Below are 14,377 nucleotides of genomic sequence, written 5' to 3' on the forward strand. Positions count from 1 at the left end.
GAATTTTCTAAAATGAATGAATGATAAACCACAAATTAAAGAAAGGAAGATAATTGCTGGAAGGATAAATTTAAAATGTAGGCAAAGCTGCTGAAAAACAAAGATAGACAGGTACTTTACCTAATTCTATAAAACACCATAATTCGATCACTCGTCATTCATTCACTCAAAATATATAAGTCCCTATCATATAAAAGACACTGTCCTAGGCACTGTCTGAACAAGACAGACAAAAATCTCTGCCCTAAGAGGGAATATTCTAATGGATTCTAATTGCAAAGGGAAGTAATTGAACAGAAACAACCTCAAAAAAGCTCTTCTTGGAGCAACCAACATACTGAGTGATACAGTGAGAAACTAAATATGGACGATACCACTAATACATTTCTAAAGAACAGAACTAGTTTAATCATTCTATTAAAAATAACAACAAATATAGTACCATTTATAACACTGTCAAATGGACTGTTCTTACCTCTAACAAATATGAAAATGACCAACAGCCACTTCCTTTAGTATATGACTATGTACAGATGTTTCCAAGAATTACATTCAAGTGGCTTCACTTTATTGCTAAGGCCAAAAGATGAGCATATGAAAATATGCTATATAACTAATTGAGTAAGGGTCAGAACAAAGACTGTTCTGCTATGAACCATGTTCATAAGAAGGTGGTCTTCTACACTCAAAAATCAATCAGCACTTACTTAACTAACAAGTGTGTATATATGTATATACTTATATACTGCGCAAAGGGAAACATGGCATCATATATCAAGTATTTACATAAATATGCCTTATGATGAGAAATTCCACTAGCAGGAATTGCTACTAAGGTGCATTTTAACACATGAACAAAATGCATTTACAACATTTTTCCAATATTCCCATATTGGAAAAACTATAACTGTCCATCAACAGGAATATGGCTTAATAAATTATGAATTACTTTTACCCCCACAAAACTGTATTTTTACCATGATGCCAATAAGGAAGAAAAGGTGACCCAGAATCAAGAAGAAAATCTGTCAATTTAAAACAAACCCCTAAGATAGAGATGATGATAGCATATAAGAAAACTAAAACAATTACTAAAAATATATGCTAGGATTTAAATTTGAAAACTGAAAAAGGAATAAAAGCCATAACAAAAAAAATACAACTTCTATAACTAAAGAAAAAATCAAATTTTAAAAAATTGTCTTGGAAAGGATTAAAGAGCAGATTAGATACCACAGAGGAGAAGTTAAGTGGACTTGAAAACAGTGTAATAAAAAAATATCATCACAAGAAAAAGACAATTTAACAACTGCACGTGACAAATGTTAGCTAGACTTATTGTGGTGATCATTTCACAATATATACAAATAGCAATACAAATACAATACAATACAAATACAATAGTGATATTGTACACCTGAAATTAATACAATGTTATGTTATTTTTAAAAATTATCCAAAGAGAAAAATATTCAGAAAAAATATCTGATATAAAAGAAAATTTTAAACCTTCCAATTTATTGCGCTTACCTTTAGATACTACATTACTGCACGGCTTTCACCCACAGCTGTATCACCTTATAGTAACTATCATCATGAACTGAAAACTTCTGGGTGTAAAACTGAAATAAAAGCCATCCATCACGATTACATGAAAGCAATTTACATCATCAGCTTGAGGGCAGGAATCTACCTGCATTTACCCATTTTGGCACTCAGCTTGAAAAAGGATTGTCATCAAACTTAAAGTAATTTATACTAAAAATAAGCTTAGTCCTGGGCATACACAGAATTTCCAATGTATTTTACAATACAAATAAAATCATAATTTAGAGGGGAAAAGTAGTCACAGAGAAAAATACACACACGGTAAAAAAAAAAAATTCAAGGGGCTTCTTAGAAAAAAGCACAAATTAGTGGACCTTTTTTAAAAGTACAGAAATTAAAAAATGGCAAAACTACACTTTGTTATGTAGTGAAATATTTTCAAAGATAAAAGCAGTTCACTGTGAACTTACGTTTTCACTTAACTTGGGTAAATACATAAGACTACTGTGTCATAAGGAAAATGTACGTTTATATATATATATAAAAAGTGCCATACTGTACTCCAAAGTAGCTGCTCATTCTGAGTTACAGCAGCAATGAACAAGAGTTCCTGTGACTCCACAATCTTCCCAGCATTTGGGACTCTCAATTTTTTAAAGCAATTCTAATACTGTATAGTGGTATCTTGGTGTGGTTTCAATTTGCATCTAGTTTCCCTAACAATAAATGGCATTATGAAATGTGATTATGTTTTCATGTATTTATTCATATATCCTCTTTGGTGAAATGTGTATTGTGATCTTTTTGCCATTTCTATATTAGACTGTGTCTTGGTGAGATTTAAGAGGTATTTAGATAGTCTAGATACGAATTTTTTATCAGGTATGCAACTTTTCAAATATTTTCTCCCAGTCTGTGACCTACCTTTTCATTCTCCTAGGAGTGTCATACACACAACAATTTTAAGTTTTTTGATGAAACACGATTTATTCTTTTCTAACTGTGGTTTTGTTATTATATGTAAAAGTTTAATCCCAAATCCAAGGTCACATATATTTTCTCCTATATTTTCTTCAAGAGTTTTAGAATTCAAAGTTAAAACTCCACATTTCCCAGATTGCCACTCCTTAGGTATCAACTCAAGAGTAATAAAAGCTTATGTTCTCACAAAATCTAATACTCAAAATTTCAGAATAGCTTTAAATGTAAAAGAAAAATTTCTTCTCATTTGATCTGTATTCATTTTCAAATTAAGTATTGTTACAGAGTTTATTTAAAATATTTCTTACTGTCCAGCCTCCATATATGGAAAAGGAACAAATTATAAAATTATGTGTTTATTAATTTAAGATAGTAGGAAAAAACAAGTAAAAACAGTATCATAAATTAAAATAACCTTTAATGTCAGGTGAAATCAACTTTTCTTTAGATTAAAGCACTTGGTAAAACCAAATAAACTGAAATGTAAAACAAACGGAGGGAAGAAGAAAGTAGAAAAAGGGATGCAAGAATGCCAGGGAGGGGAAAACCAGAGAAGGGGAGGGAAGCACGGGGAAGGAAATTTTCATAGAGCCCCTCCCAAGACTATAAATTTCTATTTTAATTCATTACTTACAGAGTCATCTATCATACTTTCATATTGCTTATCAGGAAGGTCACAGTATATGCACATATAAATTTAAAATGCTAGGCATCCTGAATACATAAGCACAAAATACTCTATTTAAATTCACTGAAACCAGTCAGTATCTTAGAAATTAACCTTCCCCATTAGGAAGTGCAAACAATCACATTTATCAGGTCTCTATCAGGAGTATCTCGCTCACCTTAAGTCAAGATAACATACCAGGTTGTGTTTACTGATGCAATTAGTTTGTACTATTTAAAAGGGTCCAGAAATCTGGCTTTGGCATCAGTACCTTTGGCCCTGAATAAATTAAAACTGCTAAAAAGTGATAATACTAAAAAATTCAAATAAAATGTATACCCTTACCATTTTATCTAATTATTCAGTGTTATGCAATATTTATTTGATTCTATATCATATCCACATATGATATAGAAACAGCAACCATTTTCTTTATGACTAGCTATAAACATATGGGCAGTTTCCCAAGTATAAAAAGGGAATAATAGTACACCTCATAATACCATAAAGATCACATGAAATAATGTATGTAATGGTGATTGCTAAACTATAATGCAATTTATAAATATCAGTAACTCCTATCTTTCCCTTTGTCAATAGAAACTAGGTATACTACCCTTCTGTCAACTTCTTACCTATCATGGGACCTTCATTCTTGCTGTTCCTTCTACCTGAATTACAATTCGTTTGGCTCATTATTATAATTCAGATCTCTATTTAAATAAATGTCACTGTTTTCAGAGACAGTTCCTGAGAACCTTTATCAATTACAACATATTAGGATACAAGTTAGAGAAAATCTAATTCAAAATAGATAAGGAGATTTTAATTTCTCAGTATATAAAAAGCTAGTTTATTTAGTCTCTCCAAAAAATTGATTTCCATCTTTCAAATTTTATCCCCCTGGCATGTCAGCTTCTGTCCTTAGGCTAGCACTCTTCATGAATAAGTTAGCTGCCTCAATCCTAGCTGCATGTAATTATGGTACATTACCAAAGGAAACTGTAAATCTCCTTTAGTCTGTCTCATTTTAAGGAAGAGGAAGCTACTGATAGACGTCTCCCCAAGAAGTTCTGCACATCTTATTATCCAAGACTGACTCACCTGTGTCTCACAAAATCCATCATTGACAAATGGAATGGGATTACTATTATGGCTTAGACTAATCAGGATTTATCCATAAGGATAGGCTTCAGAACAAAATTAGGACCCTGAAAGTAAGAAAAAAGAATGGCTACAACATCCTACAAGAATGCTATGACATCTTATCTTTTTTAAAAAACACTCACCATTCTCCATGATTCTCTATCACAACACTTACTGGCTTTTTTACCTCCAATATTAAAAGGTATGCACTAGTAGAACAGGGACTTAGAGCACAGTGCCTAAATCAGAGCAAGCCCTTTATTAATAGAGGTTGAATGAAAACCTAAATGCATGAATATTACCCAAGTGTGCATATATTTATTTAATACCTATAGTTAAAATCCTAGGCAAAATAAAATTGAAATCAAGTCTTAAAATCAAGATTTTAATAAAGAATTAAAGAATTAGAACTAAGATTCAAAGGCAATTTCATATGTTTATTCATTTTTTTAATGCAGAAAATGTCAAAACTAGATGCTCAGAAGGAAATATATCCAAAATAATTTCAAACCAAAGACTTGCATTAAGCCACTTCATGGTAAACTGCAGAGTCCAGAAACAAAACAATGGAAAATAACAAAGCTGAACAAGAGAAAGAAGATTTATGCAACACAAAAACAGACTTAGGGAAGTCAGTGATGATATCAAACACAATATATTATAGGAGTCCCAGATGAAGAAGAGAGAGAAAATTTTAAGAAATCATAGCAGAAAACTTCCCTAATCTAGGGAAGGAAACAGACATCTAAATCCAGGAAGCACAGAGAATGCCCATCAAAATCAACAAAAGCAGGGGCACCTGGGTGGCTCAGTCGGTGAAGCATTCCGCTTCGGCTCAGGTCATGATCTCACTGCTTGTAGGTTCGAGCCCCACCTTGGGCCCTGATCGTGCCTCAGATTCTGTGTTTCCCTCTGTCTCTCTGCCCCTGCCCCGCTCATGCTCACTTGCTTGTGTGCGCGCGCTCTCTCTCTCTCTCAAAAATAAACATTTAAAAAATCAGCAAAAGCAGGCTTATACCGAAGACATATTGTAATTAAATTTTCAAAATATAGTTATAATGAAAAAATCTTGAAAGCAGCAAGACTTCTAAGGAAATCCATAACTTATAAGGGAAAACCAACAAGGCTAGCTACAGATTTCTCAACAGAAACCTAGCCAGAAGGAAGCATGATATTCTCAAACTGCTGAATGGGAAAATCTGCAGCCAACAAAACTCTATCCAGCAAGGCCTATCATTCAGAAAAGAAGGAGAAATAAAGAGTTTCCCAGACAAATAAAAACTAAAGGAGTTCATGACCACTGAACTAGCCTTGCAAAAAATATTAAAGGGGACTCTGAGAGGAAAGGAGAGACTAAAAGTGTCAAAGAAAAGAAAGGACTGGAGAAAATCTCCAGCAACAATGACAAAACAAGTAATAAAATGACAATAAATACATATCCATCAATAATTACTTTGATTGTAAATGGACTAATCATTCCAATCAAAAGACATAAGGTGGCAGAATGGACAAAAATATAAGACCCATCTATATGCTGCCTACAAGAGACTCATTTTAAACCTAAAGACAACTGCATATTAATAGTGAGAGGGTGCAGAAACATTTATTACACCAATGGATGTCAAAAAAGTAGCAATACTTAGATCAGAAAAACTAGATTTTCTTTGCTCTTGTATTATTTTAATCCAGCTTTGGTATCAGGGTAGACCTGGTCTCATAGAATGATACTAAATGCATTTCCTCCATTTCATTATTTGTAAGATTTTGATAAAGGTTGCAATTAATTATTTTTTTGAATGTTTGGTAGAATTCACCAATGAAACCATGTGGTCTTTGGGCTTTTCTGTGCTGGGAGATTTTTGATTTCCTAATTCAGCTTTGATTCTTATTATTGGTCCAAGATAATTTCTTATTTCTTGGATTCAAGATTCAGGATTCAACTGTGATAACTTGTGCATTTAGGGGAATTATGTGGGAACTTTTTGTAAGTTATCTGTTAGTATACAATTGTTACAGTAATCTGTTATCACAATATGTATTTCTGTGGTTATTTGTTATATTTTTTGACCTTCCATTTCTCAATTTGGCTTTTTAGTCTCCTTTTTTTTCTTAGTTAATGTAGTTAAAGCACTACTAATTTTGTTTATTTTTTGTTTGTTTTTGTAATCACTGGTCATTACTTTCCATGTTACGTTATTGTTTATTCTGGTCTATATTTTATTTATTTCTCATTTTTCTTTGTTATTTCCTTCCTCTATCAAATTTCAGCTAAGTTTCTTATTTTTCTTAGTACCTTGTGGTATAATGTTGTTTATTTGAACTTTTTTCCTTTTATTTTTTCTTTTAATTTTTTATTAAAATGTTTATTTATTTTGAGAGAGAGAGAGTGCACACATGCAGGAGAGGGACAGAGAGAGAGGGAAAGACAGAGAACCCCAAGCAGGCTCCACGCCGTCAGCATAGAGCCCAATGAGGGGCTCGAAATCATGAATCATGTGATCATGACCTAAGCTGAAATCAAGAGTCAGATTTTCAAATGACTGAGCCAACCCAGGCACCCCTGAACTTTTTTTCTAAATATAAGCTTTTTCAGCATCAATTTCACTCTAACATCTGCTTTTGCTGCATACCATAGATTTTGCATACCATATTGTGTTTTCTTTTTCTTTTGCTTTGAGACCTATTTTGATTTGCTGTTTGATTTCTTACTTCACTCATGGCTTATGCAGTAGTATGCTGGATAATAGTTACATATTAAATATTTAATATTTACACACTGCAGATTTATCAGTTTTATTTTACTATCAATCTTTAGTTTTATATCACTGTGGTCAGAAAATATACCTGGTATGATTTCAGTCTTCTTAAATTTATAATATTTGTTATGTCTCTTTTTATGTGATTTAACCAGGGGATACTTCTGTATGTACTTGAAGAAAATATGTATTCCACTTTTCTTGGATGGAATGTGTTATATGTATCTTTTAGAATCATGTACTCTGAAATACACTTCAGGTAAAAAAAATTTCTTTTTGAAAAAAAAGTAATAACTTTAACTGAGGGTACTCATTTAAAATAACGCATATTGGGGCACCTGGGTGGCTCAGTCGGTTAAGCGTCCGGCTTCGGCTCAGGTCATGATCTCACAGTTCGTGAGTTCGAGCCCCACATCAGGCTCTGAGCTGACAGCTAGCTCAGAGCCTGGAGCCTCTCTCTGACCCTCCCATGCACTGGCTCTCTCTGTCTCTCAAAAATAAATAAAAAAGCATAAAAAAAATTTTTTTAAATAACGCATATCTGAAGGGAGGTGGGTAGAGAGATGGGTAAAATAGGTGAAGAGAATTAACAGTACACTTATCATGATGAGCACTGAGTAATGATGTACAGAATTGCTGAATCACTATATTGTACACTTGAAACTAATATAACATTGTGTTTTAACTATACAGAAATTGAAAATGTAATTTTAAAAAGCCATTGCATCTAATAGCTAATAAGGGAACACAGACGTATTGAAATATTGAATAAAATTCACAATCTTTCTAGAGAATTCTTTCTAAAGAACAGAGATTAAAAATTCAGATTCAGATAGATTTTAAACTATTTCCAAAGAATAGGACAGATTCAAAAGGGTAATAAACATTTTGCGCTACAGAAAATTTTAGTGGGATATATTTCTTTAAAAAAAAAAAAGCACAAGTTTACTCTCCATATAAGAGGCATGAAAGCCCTTTCAGGGCTAATCTTTACTACTGTATGTCTGAAGAATATTATAATAATATTATTGGCTAATATCTAATATGGGAGGCAGAGGGGTGACAGAGAGTCTATATATTCTAAAAAAGAAAAGCTTAAATAAATTATGATACAATTATTGGTGAGATATTATGGCTCAGTTTAAAATGTTAATTATGAAGACAAATACAAACAATATGCTAGTAGGTGAAACTGCAGGATGCAGAAGGATTTGACGTTGACAGGTGGACAGCATGATGTCTTGGAAAATGTAAGCTCTAAGGTCAGACAGAACTGGGTCTAAATCCTGGCAATACCAATACAGAATTGGGCCAGCTAAGAATTAGGCAGGTTATTTCACCTTCTTGGAGCTTGAATTACTTTATCCTTAAAATGGCTGTAATAATTCCTCTTATATGGGCCTATTATTCTAAGTATAATGATAATAACTATATTTATATGGTGCTTCCTGAATGTGAGGTATTTTTCTCAATACTTCAAAATTATAATACTATTTAATTTTCTCAACAACCTCCTGATGTAAGTACTATTATGCCCGTTGTACAGTGGAGGAAATTAAGGCACACTGAGGTTAAATAACTTTTCCAAGGTTGTAAAGCCAGTAAGTGGCAGAACTAAAGCCAGTGATTGCTATTTTATTAATATTATTAAGAATAGCCTGTTGACTTTTGGAATTACAAGAGAAGCAAAAAATCTCCTTCTACACATACTTTTTAACTCAAGTACAACAATATAACTAAGATATATTAAGTATAATTCAATCCAGAGGTTGAAAAGCCTCAAACTTTTCCTTCCAAATAGCATACTATTAGGGAAACTAGATAAACCAATTCATGCTTAATTTTTTTTTTTTTTACATTTAATAAAATGACTTTTGGTTCCATTCCAAGATGGTAAAGATGGACTTCTCCCTATGTCTCCTACTAAGAATAGCTAAAAACCCTAAGCACTCTGTATAAAACAAATATAAGAAGACTTTGAAAGATAAAAAGAAAAAACAGAGCTGCTGGTAATCTAGGAACTAAAGGAACAATATAACAGTAGTTCTTTCAGTTTTCATTTTGCCCCATATATCTCAGAGGGAAAAAGAACAACAGAAAAAGCAAAAGCTTGAGTAAACAATAGAATTTTCCATCTTTTCTTGAGTTATCTACATTATATTTGATCATGTATTTTATGGTTTTAAATATATGCAGAGGAAATATTTAAGTTAATTATATTATAAATGAGAGAGAGTAATGGGACTTCAGAGAGATAAAGTTTCTACATTTCCCTCAAACTGGTAAAACATCAATGCCATAGAAGGTGATAAACTATGTATGTTTAAGGTAATACTTAAAGCAACTACTAAAATATATATACAAAGTGATACACTTAGTAACATTTAGCAATATAATCATTAGAAGTTTAATAAAAAATGAATTTTACAGTCAAATGGAAGTGTTTACCCATTTCATCTACTTTTTAGCTGTAACTATGACCAAATTATTTAATCTCTTTGTAAATTAGTTAAGAACATTCATTTTAAACCAATTAAGCTAGAACATATTAGCTATAATTATTATAGCTATTATTATAATATTTTGATTGAACCAGACTATTAACTCTGTTTCGTTTATTTATTTTTGCTAATTTATTTTTTAATGTTTATTTTTGAGAGAGAGAGACAGAGAGACAGAGACAGAGTATGAGCAGAAGGGGCAAAGGGAGAGGGAGACACAGAATCCGAAGCAGGCTCCAGGCTCTGAGCTGTCAGCACAGAGCCCATGGGGCTTGAACCCACGAACTGTGAGATTATGACTTAAGCCAAAGTCAGACACTTAACAAACTGAGCTGCCCAGGTGCCCCTTATTTTGCTAATTTAAATGAATACTTACAGTAGTCTTGAACTGAGATATTTGTATCAAGTGTTAGTCATGGTGACTAGCATGTAGAGTGGGCTTAATAAATAAAAGCTATGATTATTTATTAGTAAATAAGAGGTGATGGGTTGGCCTTTCTTTATTCCCATAGATTCTCAGCCACAAAATCGTATAACTTCCTTTACATCAGTCTTGGAAATTATTTTTTTTGTTTTTACACCAAAAGCAAAGGCTTTTGTTCAAGCAAACATAAACAAATGGGACTACATCAAACTAAAAAGCTTCTGTGCAGCAAAGGACACCATCAACAGGACGAAAAGACAACCTAAGGCATGGGATATATGTTTGATAGACATATATCTGATAAGGGATTAAGATCCAAAATATATAAAGAACTCATACAAGTCAACAGAAAAAAGCCAAACAATCTGCAGAGGATCTGAACATATTTTCCCAAAGATGACATATAAATGGCCAACAGGCACAAGAAAAGGTTTTCTGTGTTGGTAGGAATGCAAACTGGTACAGCCATTCTGGAAAACAGTATATAGGTTCCTCAAAAAGCTAAAAATAGTATGAAAAATTGCTACGATTCAGCAATTGCACTTGGGTATTTACCCAAAGGATACAAAAATATAGATTTGAAGGGGTACATGCAGCACCCCAATGTTTATAGCAATAGTCAAACTATGGAGAGAGCCCAAATGTCCATCGACTGATGAATGGATAAAGAAGATGTGGTATATGTAATACAGTAGAATATTACACAGCCATAAAAAAGAATGAAATCTTGCCATTTGCAATGACATGGATTGAGCTAGAATGTATTTTGCTAAGTGAAATAAGTCAATCAGAGAAAGACAAATACCGCATAATCTCACTCATATGTGGAATTTAAAAAACAAAACAGATGAATATAAGGGAAGGGGATAAGAGAAAAGAGGGAAACAAACCACAAGAGACTCAACAATAGAGAACAAATGGAGGGTTGATGGAGGGAGGTGGGTGGAAGATGGGCTAGATGGGTGATGAGTATTAAAGAGGGGATGTGTGGGGATGAACACTGAGTGTTGAATGTAAGTGATGAATCCTCAATTCTAATCCTGAGACCAATCCTGCACTGTATGTTAACTAAAATTTAAATTTTAAAAAAAAGGTGTTCCCCATCACAAATCATCAGCAAAATGCAAATAAGAACTACTGTGCAATATCACTTCACACCTGTTAGGATGGCTAATATCAAAAAGACAAGAGATAACAAGTGCTGATGAAGATGTAGAGAAAAGGGAACCTCGTCCATTGTCAAAGGGAATATAAACTGATGAAGCCACTACGGGAAAGAGTATGGAGGTTCCACAAAAATTAAAAACAGAACTACCATATGGTTAGCAGCTCCACTTATGAGTGTTTATCCAAAGGAAACAAAATCAGTATCTCAAAAATAAATATGCATCCACAATTTCACTGCAATATTATTTACCACAGCCAAAAGAGAGAACCTACATGCCATCAACAGATGAATGGGAAAGAAAATGTGGTATACAGCTGACCCTTGAACAACGTGGGTTTGAACTGTATGAGTCCAGTTATTTGGAAAATTTTAAATATATTGTATATATATATATTTAATATATTACCATATATTAATTATAGTATTTGTGACAACATGGATAGACCTGGGAGGCACTGTGCAAACTGAAATAAGCCAGAGAAAGACACGCAGTATATGATCTCACTTTCATGTGGATCTTAAATAACTCAAACTCACAGATACAGAGAACAGACTGGTGACTACCAGAAGAGACAGGAGTTGTAAGGTGGACACATTAAGTGAAGGTGCTCAAAAAATAGAAACTTCTAGTTACAAGATAATTAAGTCCAAGGAAAAAAAATCCTTCTAACAATATCCCTGTATTTTTTAAAAAAGTAAAGACAAAGCATTTTATTGGTCTATACATGTATAATGCTATATAATTTATGCTTTCAATTTATAATTTATCCCCCCAAAACTATCAATTATAATTACTACCCTATTACAGATGACAAAATGTAGCTCATAGGTATTATGTAATTTGCTCAAAACATTTACAAAGCTAATATATGCTAAGGTCAAACTACAGGTCTTCTGTCTCTAACTTTAATTCCCTTTCCACAAGACTATGCTGCCAATCAGATACAAAAACATATTTAAAGTCACAAAATTAGTAACTAGGGGATACAGGATTCAACACCAAGTAGGTGAGTCCTTGTGTCTAAGACTATATTATGCTGTTGATACAGTGATTAAAATATAGACAGATACAACGATTAAAATATAGACAGATGTTCAAGCTCATCAGCATTAAAGACACACTAAAGCACATCAAATGAAAAATATTAGATATACTAGCAAACATGTACTAAAGACTAAAAAATTAATGATAATACAATGAAATATTATGTTGCCATCACAGGGAAGTTATTATTGAAGAAGATATTCTATCCCGTAGAATGGAGATTTGAGGGTATATAGTTATTTTCCATACCACTTGAGTTCTACATACCTCCTAGGAAAATCTAAAAATAAAGATTAAAAAAGGAAATAAGGTGACAAAAAGTGACATGAGTAAGGTATGTACTGCAATTTATATTTATTAACCTTTAAATAAAAATTAAACAGGGGCACCTCAGTGACTCAGTCGTTTAAGCGCCCAACTTCAGCTCAGGTCATGATCTCACTGTTTGTGGGTTCAAGTCCCATGTCGGGCTCTGTGCTGACAGCTCAGAGCCTGGAGCCTACTTCGGATTCTGTGTCTCCCTCTCTCTGCTGCTCTTCCCCTCATTCTCTCTCTCTCTCTCTCTCTCTCTCTCTCTCTCTCTCTCTCTCTTTCCTTCTCTCTCCCTCTCTCTCTCAAAAATAAACATTAAAAAACAAATTTTTAAAAATTTTAAATAAAAATTAAACAGCCAGAGATAAATGGAAAGGGATGAATAGATCAACAAGGTAAAAACAAAGTAAAAAATATATATAGCATATCTAATAAACTACAATGAAACATATGACCTTCTGTAGTCTTTCTAGACCTATTATTCCATACTATCCAAATAAAACTAAAGCAAAGATTAGGCAACATGACTAAAGAAATTGTAAATTTCTCAACTAAGGCATCTAAAAATTTTCCACCAAAGCTATTGAATTAAATGTGTCAAATCAATTATTGTGATGTCACAGAAACCATTAAAAAGTGAGAGCCCAAGTATGAGTGCACATAGAATGTTTTTGGAATACTCTTTATGAAAAGAAGTGAAAGAATATGGGGTACCTAGGTGGTTCAGTCCAACTCTTGACTTCAGCTCAGGTCATGATCCCAGGGTCATGGGATCGAGCCCCATGTTGGCCTCTGTGCTGAGCATAGGGCCTGCTTAAGATTCTCTCTCTCTCTGCCCCTCTCCCCTGCTTGTGTTCGCACTCTCTAAAAACTAAGTTAATTAATTAATTAAATTTAAAAATATATCAATGATTTGCTGTAGAGGCTCCAAAATCTTTTCTCAACCTCTTCCATAGGGAATGGATAATTCAATGTTTTCTAACATTCTTTTTCATACTTGCCAATTTAAAATTTTGAGGGAAGACATTTGGGGTTTCATTAATAAAAAGGAATTTACCAGGAAAAAAAAAATCTACAAACTTATATATACATCATTTAACAATGGCACAAGCTAACAACAGTAACCTATTTTTAAAAGCTGTTAATATTCTAAAGCCAAGAATGACTTATGGCCCACTACCAGTTCTTCTCACTACCTCCAATATCCAACAAAATGTGATTTGACAACTAGTTGTACACATGTCACTGAGTTATTAAATATTTTCTTTTTCCCATAAAATAAGTTTCATATTTCCTATTAATCTAACAAAATTTCACCAGTATGATCAACATAGATCCACAACCCCTTAATTAGTTAGTGTTAGTCTCCAATTCTCCTTATATCTTCACTCCCCACTAAACACACACCCTTAAGACAGACCATTAAATCTCAATAGTGCTTTCTCCCATCCAAGTACTAACCAGGCCTGACCCTGCTTAGCTTCCGAGATCAGACGAGATCGGGCGCGTTCCGGGTGGTATGACCGTAGACAATAGTGCTTTCTTATTTATACCATTTCCCCTCAGTATAAAGATATGGCTTTGTACATTACAGAATATCCCAATACAACAGCAGCTTGGCTAAACAAGATTGAGGTTTCTTTCTTCTTTTGAAAAATCACCTAAAGATAGGCCATGTAGAGATGGTGGTTGCACAGTATCCCCAGGGACCCAAGTTTCTAACTTTCTCTCCTACCATTCTGCATGCCCAGCTTCCATCACTGAGATCACCTCACAGTTCAAAATGTTTGCTAAAGCTCCACTTACCATGTCTTCAATAAAGGTCAGAA

General features: G+C 33.3%; 1 protein-coding gene across 9 annotated transcripts in view; it reads right to left on the reverse strand.

Moving 5' to 3' along the window:
• FUT8 (fucosyltransferase 8) overlaps positions 1-14,377 on the reverse strand; it is a 291,085-nt gene that overhangs the window by 158,129 nt on the left and 118,579 nt on the right. The window contains exon 1 of one of the 9 annotated variants that reach the window (XM_029950672.1): positions 1,531-1,712. The exons of the other annotated variants lie outside the window; for them this stretch is intronic. The gene's annotated coding sequence lies outside the window, so the exon portion shown is untranslated. Of the gene's footprint in view, positions 1-1,530; positions 1,713-14,377 lie in introns of those variants that run through there. 9 annotated transcript variants of the gene reach the window in all.

The sequence above is a fragment of the Suricata suricatta genome, chromosome 9 (assembly GCF_006229205.1).
Source record: "Suricata suricatta isolate VVHF042 chromosome 9, meerkat_22Aug2017_6uvM2_HiC, whole genome shotgun sequence".
NCBI classification, from domain to species: domain Eukaryota; kingdom Metazoa; phylum Chordata; class Mammalia; order Carnivora; family Herpestidae; genus Suricata; species Suricata suricatta.